The 12,351-nt window shown below is 40.7% G+C and overlaps 1 protein-coding gene and 1 long non-coding RNA gene across 3 annotated transcripts in view; both read right to left on the minus strand.

Annotated features, from left to right (window-relative positions):
* LOC117420735 (serine-rich coiled-coil domain-containing protein 1-like) overlaps positions 1–12,351 on the minus strand; it is a 651,306-nt gene that overhangs the window by 449,920 nt on the left and 189,035 nt on the right. The gene's annotated exons all lie outside the window — the stretch shown is intronic.
* LOC131737430 (uncharacterized) overlaps positions 2,166–12,351 on the minus strand; it is a 40,834-nt gene continuing 30,648 nt past the window's right edge. The window contains exons 2-4 of the long non-coding RNA XR_009329029.1: positions 3,014–3,217; positions 2,812–2,881; positions 2,166–2,321 (exon numbers count right to left, since the gene is read on the minus strand). This is a non-coding gene — a long non-coding RNA (uncharacterized LOC131737430). The remainder of the gene's footprint in view (positions 2,322–2,811; positions 2,882–3,013; positions 3,218–12,351) is intronic.

The following is a 12,351-nucleotide window of genomic DNA, read 5'->3' on the forward strand; positions in this document are numbered from 1 at the left end:
TAGGTAAATTTCAAAATATCACTGTCCTGGTCACAAAAGCAAAGTTTGTGGGGAATAATAGCCATTTTCTATACTTTTGAGGCATAAGCAATTAGGAAATAAAACTTACTACCCAGGAACCAAAAAAAAAAAAAAAAAACTTGTTACACGGTGTTATCTTTAGGGCTGCATAGAATGATGGGGAGAGTAATATAAATCAAAATATTTTAATTACCTTATGATTTCAGGTACGTGCCTTTAAGATGACACTGGCTGCAAAAGGACTGCAACTCTATTGTCATTTTTTATACACAATAAGCTTAGTTGACTTGAAAAACATCTTAAATGATGCAAGCAAATTCCTTTTTGGTTTGATTGAATGAGTAGTACACAATAAGCTTCAATGTGAAAGCTGCAAATTAATTGCAATACATACAAGTTTGAAATACCACTACTGCAAATTATTACTTGTGCTTAATAAAAGTAACAACACATTATTTAGAGTTGAACTTAAACTGGTTCATGGCCCCGCAGTAACACAAACTTCCTTCTTATTTAAAATAATTAAAAATAAATAACTGTCTGGTTCCATCTTGCCTTTTTTCAATGAATATAAGTGAATTAATAGAGAATAAAAACAAATTAAACTAACAACTGCCTAGCCTATATTCAGATAATCATTTGTTGTAGTCTCCAAACTGCCCAGCATCTTCTGTTGCAGTCCCATTGCTGCTAACTTTAGCTAAATAGTGCAGTGCTGACTATGGATCAAACCAATTTTCCTGTAGTGTGTGTTTTATTGTTTTAAATGTTATCAATGTTGGACTTCTGGCGTCTTCTGAATGACTTTTATTACATTTTAAACTGTTTAAAAGGCAAAACTAACAAAAAAGTGTAAAAGTTGAAAACTACCCATTAGCGATCAAGCAAAAATAAAAAGACCCATAGAGACCCGTTAGCTCACTGTCAACTGCTTAAAGAATTAGTTGAATTCTTAGATTATTCACATATTATAGTTAAAAAATAAGCTCTTGAAAGTATTGGATGGACTTTAGAGGAGTCATGTTTCTGCTGGCTTGAAAAATGACACATTAAATATGGAGTGGCTGTTGTTTCCCTGTTAAGCGAAGCACAGCCGCAAAGTCATTGCGTTGGCGCTGCAGGATGTGGCCTGTCCCAAGAGAGATTTTGATCAGATTTAGAGCCGACACAGTGTCTTTGCGCTACACCAATCACTGCCTAGTGGGAGGTGAAATCTGATGCCCAATCATGAGTCAGTAACATTCCCTTTAAGAAGGTGTTTGCGCTGGCACCAGGATGCTCAGTGATCTTGAATTGAGAAAAAGAATAAGCAGCGCTGGCTCAATGTTATCTGTATCCAACATGGAAGAGACACCATCGCAGCTGAAGTGGAATTTGGCAGCACACAAGCAACTTGCAGACAACGAAAGGCACACTTCATGCCACAGGCCTAGATATTTTAGCAGGAGGTTGAAGCAAGGAGAACAGTATTATATGGCACAAAACATCAAGCACCCAGGGCAAATAAGGTGAAAGAGGCATGGGAACAAATAGCTGCATCTATGAATGCTTCTTAGTTTGGCATCCAAAGAACTGCACAAAAGTGCCAAAAATGGTTCAACGATGTCCAGCAGAGAAGCAAACACAAATTATCACGTGCTAACCGGGCTGCAGTTTCTACAGATGGGGGTCCCTCCAAAAGCCAGCCACTGACATCCGCGTAGGAGATCGCCTCATCCACCCTTCAACGGGAGAGTATACTGGGTTGAGGAGGACAAGAAGTGGGTCTTACCTGCAGGTAATTAGTTTTCTCCTCATTATATATATATATATATATATATATATATATATATAATATATATAATTAATGTTATTGAAACATTATCGTTTTTTCCAGCCAGTGAAATTGGTGTAACTGGCTTATATAGTTTAAGACCTCACCATTTAAAATAATTGTATATGTATTCAGTATATTTGCTTTTCTTTAATTCATGTATTGATTGTAAGCATATATACAATTAATTAAAAAACAAACAAAGAAACAAACAAACATTCTCAAAAGCATTCATTTTCTGTTTTGTTTAATAAATGCATAGTAAAAGCACATGTGATGGAGTATCACAAAACCACAAACACAACGACAATTAATAATGAATAGAGCCCAATGTACATGTTTTATTTATAAAGTAAACAAACAAAAACAACAAAAATATATACAAGCAAAATGTTGGTTCTTTGTTTTGTTTGGCGTTTCATCTGTAGATCCCATTCAACAGAGAGAGGAGGAGGAAGACCAACACACCTCTGTCACATCGACAGCCCTAGAAGGAAAGAGCAAAGGGAGGATAAGCCGAGAGGTCAACCACGGAAAAATGACCAGGCCAGCACAGAGTTCTCCTGCCCAAAGTCCATTACAAGGAGCTGGTGATAGCTCCTCAATCCCAACGCCTACGCCACATCATTAGGGAGAACTCTGATGCCCTTCAGCCATTCCTTCGGCTGCAGCAGTCGGCTTTCAAGATTTCAATAAGCTTCAGAGGGAGCTGCATTTCAGTTTAATAAAAAAATTAAAAACATTTCAACTAATATCCAGCGTCTTTTTTTGTTGTTGTCTTATACAATATTAGACTGCATTAATGTTATTAAATAAAACTAGACAAAAAGCAATTAAAAAATAAGTAGATTGTACTGATTGTAAAATAAAACAATGAACTTCTGTTTAATGTTGAAAGCTGTCTGTTATTCATTCAGTATAAAGCGATTTTGCTAATAGTAGGGGACCCCTAAACCATTTTAGTCAATAATACATACCTTATATGCCATTCTCATCAATGGATGGTTTTAGAGTGAACTCAGGCATTTACAAAGATGTGTCCTCTTTCTGCAAAAACAAATTGTTTTAAAATTAGAACACAAAAATACTTGGAGAGCCTACAAAAAAATGTATATGTAATACAATGTCTATTATAGTACACAATTTAAATCAATACATATACAAACAAGACATACTTACTATTGGATAAACAACTCCTTTATAAGGCACTCCATGATCTGTCTCACAGTAGAGGCAACTGTAGCATCTCTCAGGGGAACATGAAGGCCTGCCTCATGTTCCTTAAAAGCTTAAGTCCTCTGGAAGGTCAATATGCCAGCCAAGTCTTCATCAGTTTCCTTTGTTTCCACCTTTAATTGTTCACCAGTTACTTCACCCTCACACCTAGGAAAGGGAAGTTACATGAGGCAACATATGCCTTGTCCAAAATTGAACATAGCCATGTTACAGTGCTTGGAATTTGCGCTGATGGAGATGCAGAGGATGAAGGAGATGAGCCATTCCAGGCTGTCAGGAAGGACCATCAGACTGATACTGGCAGCTATCCATATGTCATTATCCATGTCAAAGTTATTGTACAGTCAGAAACCATTTGGGAGATGAATACGTACCAAATGTATGTACCCCAGACATTAAGATCAGTATTAAGTATTGCAGGCATATCACAACAGCCCCTTACCAGGACACTTGGGTAGATATAAAACCATAACAAGAATTATGGAAGTAGCCTTTTGGCCAAAGATGTCAGCAGATATGTGAAACACTGTAAAATATGTCAAAGATATAAACCTGAAAACTTACCACTTTCTAGATTCTGCAGTCCAGAGAGGCTGCAGAACCCTGGGAATGCTGGGAATCTACCTTTTGTGGCCTTTCCCTAGAAGCCTAAAGGGATTCACACAACTGTTAGCTGCTGTTGATTATTTCTCAAAATGGGTTAAACTGTTCCTTTACAGAATGCAACAGCTAAGAAAACAGCTGAGGTACTAGTGCAGGAAATTTCTATTTTATGACAACGGCTTGAATTTGTTTCCCACATCTAAAATGGGGAATAACAGCAAGGTATACTTCTACCTACCACCCACAGTCTGTTCTCACAAAACAAGTGAATCATGCTTTAAAGAGCATGCTGACCTCGTATGTAAAGGATCAGACTGATTGGGACATATACTACCTATTAGGTAGGCTTATTTTTTTCATTTCAAAGCAGAAGTGACTCCTCTTTATCAATGTAAATACAGTCATGGAGAACGATTGTACTACAGCATAAAATACTTTATTTCAGCACGGAGAATCCGCCATGGATGTGATTTATTGATTGCAATTGTAGATGATTTAATGAACTGTGATGGGCGCACAGGGCCAGAGTGAATGATAAATTTGGCCGGAAGCCTCGTCCATGGGTGCGCAAAGGCTACCTGCGTGAGGCCGGCAGGAAAAACATGAACAGTTACATGCATCCCAGTGCTGCAGCTAGGAAGTGGCTAAGAGCCACCTCCCCACAAAAGACGAGGTCGCCAAACCATGAATGAAAAATAATAATGATTAACGCACCCCACAGTGGCACATGCCACCTACCCCACCAAATATTGAAAAATTAATGCAAATGAAAGCTGACACAAGCCCAGCCTCTCCAGCCTGACCACACACCCCGCAGAACTAAATATGAACCGCTCACTCACATATCATTTTTAGGGGGAAACCTCAGGCAATCCATGGCTGAGCGTAGCCCTTCCTCCAGACTCTAAGGGACCAACTCCCGTTTCGGCTGCCCAGCGCTTGACTGAGTGGCCGAAACAAAAGAAGCGACATGAGAGAATAACACACGGAGCCTTTATGTGCTTGCTGATGACATGTTGCTTAGAGGTGGATTCTCATGCAGAAAAGCAACCAAATTCACAATTTTCATTATAGTTTTAATGAAGATTAGTCACTCATTAACATGCTGTGATCTCATTTGTATGTTCTGCTTGTTTATCAAAAAATAAGGCTTGGCTAATTTAAAAGCCAATTTAGTTGTTTCACAGAAGAAAAAAAAAACATAAATGGAAAATTACCTATATGGTAACAATATCCTGGGAGACAGTCAGCATGGTTTTAGGAAAGGGAGATCGTGTCTAACTAACCTACTTGACTTTTTTGAGGATGCAACATTGACAATGGATAATTGCAAAGCATATGACATGGTTTATTTAGATTTCCAGAAAGCTTTTGACAAAATCCCACATAAAAGATTAATTCTGAAACCGAACACAGTAGGGATTCAAGGATTAGGGAGTGGTTAACATGTAGAAAACAGGAAGTACTGATTAGAGGAGAAACCTCAAAATGGAGCGAGGTAACCAGTGGTGTACCACAGGGATCAGTAATAGGTCCTCTGCTATTCCTAATCTACATTCATGATTTAGATTCTGGTATAGTAAGCAAACTTGTTAAATTTGCAGACGACACAAAAATAGGAGGAGTGGCAAACACTGTTGCAGCAGCAAAGGTCATTCAAAATGATCTAGACAGCATTCAGAACTGGGTAGACACATGGCAAATGACATTTAATAGAGAAAAGTGTAAAATATTGCATGCAGGCAATAAAAATGTGCATTATAAATATCATATGGGAGATACTGAAATTGAAGAAGGGAACTATGAAAAAGACCTTGGAGTTTATGTTGACTCAGAAATGTCTTCATCTAGACAATGTGGGGAAGCTATAAAAAAGGCCAACAAGATGCTCAGATATATTGTGAGAAGTGTTGAATTTAAATCAAGGGAAGTAATGTTAAAACTTTACAATGCATTAGTAAGACCTCACCTAGAATATTGTATTCAGTTCTGGTCACCTCGTTACAAAAAGGATATTGCTGCTCTAGAAAGAGTGCAAAGAAGAGCAACCAGAATTATCCTGGGTTTAAAAGGCATGTCATATGCAGATAGGCTAAAAGAATTGAATCTATTCAGTCTTGAACAAAGAAAACTACGCGGCGATCTGATTCAAACATTCAAATCCTAAAAGGTATAGACAATGTTGACCCAGGGGACTTTTTTGACCTGAAAAAAGAAACAAGGACCAGGGGTCACAAATGGAGATCAGATAAAGGGGCATTCAGAACAGAAAATAGGAGGCACTTTTTTACACAGAGAATTGTGGGGGTCTGGAACCATCCCCAGTAATGTTGTTGAAGCTGACACCCTGGGATCCTTCAAGAAGCTGCTTGATGAGATTCTGGGATCAATAAGCTACTAACAACCAAACGAGCAAGATGGGCTGAATGGCCTCCTCTCGTTTGTAAACTTTCTTATGTTCTTATGTTCTTATAAATTACATCAATTTTACTATTAACACGCTAATTAGTTGTGGTTGAGATACACAAATGGCTTAACAGGTATCAATATAATTCTTAAAGGACAGTAGAGAAGTCTGGGTAAAGCACAGAAAATCAGAAGCCCTACCTATATGGTTACTGAATGTATTCACTAAAAATATACATTGTCCATGAGATGCTACTTCAGTCAACAGGAAATATAACATTAAGAATATACAGCCGGATGAGTAGGGATTTTTTTTTATTTTTAAACGCTGATTTCTGTTAAGTAGAACGATTGTGTTAAACACAGGTACAGTAAATGTCTAATATGTCCACAGAGATTTGACATTGATAAATGTATTTTGGTAGTCCTTATTCATATTTTAGGAGGCTGTGTGGTCCAGTGGTTAAAGAAACAGGCTTGTAACCAGGAGGTCCCCGGTTCAAATCCCACCTCAACAACTGACTCATTGTGTGACCCTGAGCAAATCACTTAACCTCCTTGTGCTCCGTCTTTCGGGTGAGACGTAATTGTAAATGACTCTGCAGCTGATGCATAGTTCACACACCCTAGTCTCTGTAAGTCGCCTTGGATAAAGGCGTCTGCTAAATAAACAAATAATTTTAAATGATGGAGTACATGCATATGTTGATGCAAACCGAACAACTCATGGTCAAGTTTCATAATAAGCATTTGCCATTTCATGTGAAAGTGAAATTTTAGCATTCTGACATTCTTAAAATGTAGGTATTTAAAAATAACTTTTGGGGAATTCTGCGTATTAATGCATATTTCTCCCCTGGTCGTTCTCTGGTGTTTTTGTTTTGTGTAGCTACTTAACAACTCAGTGGTATGTTATTAGGACATCTAATGAAATGCCCAGTGTGCTAGATACATTAATTACAGGGTTCATTTAGGATTTGTAAGTCAATCGATAGAAATAATTGGTGAGTGAGGCCCTCTATTAATTCACAAACAAGACAGAGCACCTCTACAAAACAAACAGAAGAGTTTGTTGGCAATTTAGTCCCCTAAGTGCTAAGACTCGTTAAGCAATATATACTGTACCTACCATAAAATTGCTTATTATATTTCAAATGTAGACAGCGACAGCCAACTGCTTCTTATTATATCAGCTTTTTGTTTAGCATTATTATTGTGTGCTTCAAATAGGGAACCCTTATTATTAAACACAATCAATTAACTTTATGCCTTGAAGGAAACAGCTTTGTGTTGCAAACCCTGTTTTGGACAGTCTTGATTTTTATATAAAACATAAACTGCTATTGCACATTGTTTATCTGTCAGGATGTTAAACCTAATCCTAATGTTATAGCAAATAACAATTGTACTCCAAACTACCAGAATACAATATTGTTATTCAGTCTCAAATCTGGAAGACTGAAATACTATTCTATACCACAAATGCTATTTAAAGAGTAGGGCCCAGATATTCGAAAGGTTTGCGCACTGCGCAGAGGGTTAATGCGCGTCGCAAATGGTAGTTATGCGCGAATGTGCAAAATGTGCCATATTCGAAACTTCTGTTTGGGTGCCTCAATCCGTTTTGCGCTGTGCACAAATATAATGTATGCATAGCGCAATTTGGTGGGAGTGACAATTTGCAAGATCCTGCCATGTTTGAAATTATGCACCAAGCACAAAACTAGTTTTGCGAGGCACAAAATAATGCGTTTAAAAAGCAAGCCTTAACTCCGCGCACATCACTCCAGCACTCACTCACCCAATCACTGAAGTGAAATGCAGGAGCTTTCCGAGGTACTACAATAATGGAAAACACCCAGCCATCATACAAGGTTCCGTCCACATCTATATAATGATTATATTCAATAGAACGATTGTGATCGCAGCATCACTAGTTTAAAATACATGTTTGAAAATTATAAAAAAGGGAAGCTGCAATCATGATCATTCTTTCGGACCGAAAGAAAACAAATCACTTTCCCAAGCACGCTTTCTTGGTGCTGAAAGAATAACTCCCAAAACAGAATCAAGAGTACAGCACGGTATCATAGTGCATACCGTCAGTGTGTAACATAGACTGAGCTGGCAGATACTAAACTACCTGTATAATGCAGGAAAGCTTTACTTTAATAGACACATACAGCAGTATATCAACCCTAGATTGATGAGGCAACAGTTTGCACCTCCTTACCTTGTATCACATAGATTTCAATATCAAAGACACTGCTTATACAGTAGTAGGCAAGGCTACTGATTACTGTATTGGTACATTTTGTTGGCATTTTGAATGTAAAGTTAATGTACGAAAGGTGCTTCTTTCTGATTCCACTGCCCATTCAGCCCGTTTTATTTAAGTTTAATTAACTGCCCCCCAGGTTTATGTATGTGTATATATATATATATATATATATATATATATATATATATATTGTAACACGATTGCACTCACTCGGGTTCGTGCCCCTTTAAAATTACGACCCAGAACAGAGAAATGGCGTTTTTTTAAGCGCGATTGCGCTATATTTTAATAAACACAAAAATAAAACAAATACACAAAACAAAACCTAACTCCATTTGGAGCGCTTACTACGCAAGTTTTTCCCTCACTAACTTGCAGGATGGCTAAGCCGTTTACCTGCCAACACAAACACAAACTGGTTTAACACAGCACTTACTATTAGGACTGCTCGGAAGCAGAGCACCTTCCTTCTGCCTCCTTCTACTCAGCAGCCCCGAGTAAACGGACTATTCCTCTTAAATACCCTGCAACTGGTTCCCATTCTTAATTACTACCCAGGTGCAGGGGATAAATAAATAATAAAACAATTAAACAATTAAATTAAACAAAAGCAAAACAATCAAACAAAAAAGGTGCATTCTCTCGCAGGGAGGTTTTAACCCCCTCCCTGCTGTCTCACATTCCCGCTGCTGTTACATATCCTCCCCCCTAAGTGTGCAACACTAACGGCCATTCCAAGGCCACCCCCTCCCCTAAAACACAACCACCCACCCTCAAGTCCATAAATGTCCTTTCTCGCCCTCTTCCATGGGCGGACTTGAGGGTGGATTGGTCCACGTCCCGGCTCAGCCAGGTAGGGACCGCGCACCGGCGACGAGGGACCCCACCGGTTTGTCAGGGGCGACCGGAACGACAACCGGGGCACTGGAGGCTGCAGCAGCGGGCAGAGGTCTGCAGCTGGGGCCCAGTGCAGCGACGTCCGGTCACCTAGGAGGAGCGAAGCAGTGACCAGGGGGAGCGTAAGCGACATCTGGGAGCAGCGTAGCAACGTCTCAATGTCCGGGAGGAGCGGAGCAGGGGACCAGGTGGAGAACTGTGCCCGATTCTGCTGACTCCTTGGCTCTAGGTCTAGTGACGGGAGGTCCAGGCTAACCGACAGGGTGTCCAGGAGCAAGGGGCGAAGGACCGGACGCAGCGACGCCAGACTGGACTGTAGGGGTGGTGGTCGGGGCTGTGGTGGATGTATGCTCTTCACCTCCCCTCTGGGCTCCGGAAGCGGCGGCTCCTCCCCTCTGGGCTCCGGAAGCGGCGGCTCCTCCCCTCTGGGCTCCGGAAGCGACGGCTCCTCCCCTCTGGGCTCCAGAAGCGGCGGCTCCTCCCCTCTGGGCTCCGGAAGCGGCGGCTCCTCCCCTCTGGGCTCCAGAAGCGGCGGCTCCTCCCCTCTGGGCTCCGGGAGCGGCGGCTCCTCCCCTCTGGGCTCCGGAAGCGGCGGCTTCTCCCCTCTGGCCCACGGAAGCGGCGGCTCCTCCCCTCTGGGCTCCGAGACCGGCGGCTCCTCCCCTCTGGGCTCCGGAAGCGGCGGCTTCTCCCCTCTGGCCCACGGAAGCGGCGGCTCCTCCCCTCTGGGCTCCGGAAGCTGCGGCTCCTCCCCTCTGGGCTCCGGAAGCTGCGGCTCCTCCCCTCTGGGCTCCGGAAGCTGCGGCTCCTCCCCTCTGGGCTCCGGAAGCGGCGGCTTCTCTCCTCTGGGCTCTGGAAGCGGCGATAGCAGCTCCTCCCTCTCTGGCTCGGGAGACTGTGGAGCTGCGCTAGCCTGCTCCCATTTCTGGAGCAACAGCTCCAACTCTGTTGGCTCCCTTTTCTTCAGCAGTGCCAACCCCCACTCGCTCATCTGTCTCTCCATTCTTGAGGTCTGCTTTATTTGAGCAGCAGTATTGCGATTGATTCAACTCCTCAATACTCTCCATTTCTAGGGTCGTAGGGGCGCCCACACACTCTGCCACCACATGTAACACGATTGCACTCACTCGGGTTCGTGCCCCTTTAAAATTACGACCCAGAACAGAGAAATGGCGTTTTTTTAAGCGCGATTGCGCTATATTTTAATAAACACAAAAATAAAACAAATACACAAAACAAAACCTAACTCCGTTTGGAGCGCTTACTACACACGTTTTGCCCTCACTAACTTGCAGGACGGCTAAGCCGTTTACTTGCCAACACAAACACAAACTGGTTTAACACAGCACTTACTATTAGGACTGCTCGGAAGCAGAGCACCTTCCTTCTGCCTCCTTCTACTCAGCAGCCCCGAGTAAACGGACTATTCCTCTTAAATACCCTGCACCTGGTTCCCATTCTTAATTACTACCCAGGTGCAGGGGATAATTAAATAATAAAACAATTAAACAATTAAATTAAGCAAAAGCAAAACAATCAAACAAAAAAGGTGCATTCTCTCGCAGGGAGGTTTTAACCCCCTCCCTGCTGTCTCACATTCCTGCTGCTGTTACAATATATATATATATATATATATATATATATATATATATATATATATATATATATATACATACATACATACACCCAATACAAAAAAAAAACAGGTGATTCCAGCTGGATTATTAATGTTATTAATTATTGTTGTTGTTGTTGTTGTTGTTAATGTATGTATTTTCTTATAACAGACGCCCTTATCCAGGGTGACTTACAGTTCTTACAAAAAAAAAACACATTACAAAAATCAGATCAGTCCAGACACGGAGCAATAGTGGTTTGATAAGCGGAATCACGGCTAATACTGAGAAAGAAAAAAAACAAAAAAAACAGATGGTACTGTAACAGAAAACAAGAAAGTGAAAAAATGTTAATGAATTAGAACAGGTAACATGTATTCATATTTGTGTGACATCTGTCAATTATGGATACAGAAGTAGAGAAATCGTAAACTCACAGAGCTACTCAGAACACCGGCTGGCAGGCGTGTTTCTGTAAAATAAAGAGTGGCGTTTGATGCTACAGAGATATTTTGTCCATCTCCTTCATGTTGACACTTATCCAGTTATCAAGTCGCTACAATATAGTTTTATTTAAGTTATATGTTGAATAGCCTACACTATCCTGTGGTCAGTTGTTTCATTTCTCCATTTAGTAGCTTATTTATATATTTGTGGGGGAGGGCACGCAACTTCGGGGGTGCCAATGCTACCGATGCATTCCATGTGCAGGTTACATTTGAGTGTAGACTCATCTGAGGAATATTGGTATGTACTGTACACCTATGATAGCTGCTTGGCACGATATTGTTAACAGTCCATTGTCGTGCAGTGTTCCAATTCTGCGCATTCATAGCTCTTGTGCATTTGTGCTATATTGTTACTGAATGCGCAGGTGGTTTTGCGAGGCACAAACACTTTTGCGAATTGAGCAAAAAACTGATATTTTCCAACTTTGCGCAACTGTTTTGTGCCTTGTTGGAAAATATCAATTTTTGTGCAAAAGCACTAATTTTTGCAAGGGTACAAATTTTGCGAGGGGATTGCACATCGCTTCGAATATCTGGGCTAGATGTTCCTGGAACATTTAGAATCAGACGGATCGCAACCTGCGTGACCATTATGGTACAAACTTGTGAAAACCTCATTTATTATGATGACTTTTGTTTCTACAGAAGGGAAAGTACAATAAGCTCCATGGGACCGGCCTGTACTCTTCTAATGACTTCTTTCTATCTGCCACTAGGACCAAACTGGAAACAGGCCAGTCTGTTTCCATTAGCCACAGACCGAGAACAAACCAACTTGAACTGGGACTCTGTAAGCCCAGTTTGGATTTTGAGACTGGTTTCAGTTAGTCAAATTTACTTTAGGAATATTAACTATTTTGATCAGTAATATTAGTAATATTTGATAATAATATTACTTTTGTCAATAACGAGTTAGATTTTGAATGGGAGTAATAATATTAGTTACTTTTCACAAAAAAGAAACAAGTT

The sequence above is a fragment of the Acipenser ruthenus genome, chromosome 1, assembly GCF_902713425.1.
Source record: "Acipenser ruthenus chromosome 1, fAciRut3.2 maternal haplotype, whole genome shotgun sequence".
Lineage (NCBI taxonomy): Eukaryota > Metazoa > Chordata > Actinopteri > Acipenseriformes > Acipenseridae > Acipenser > Acipenser ruthenus.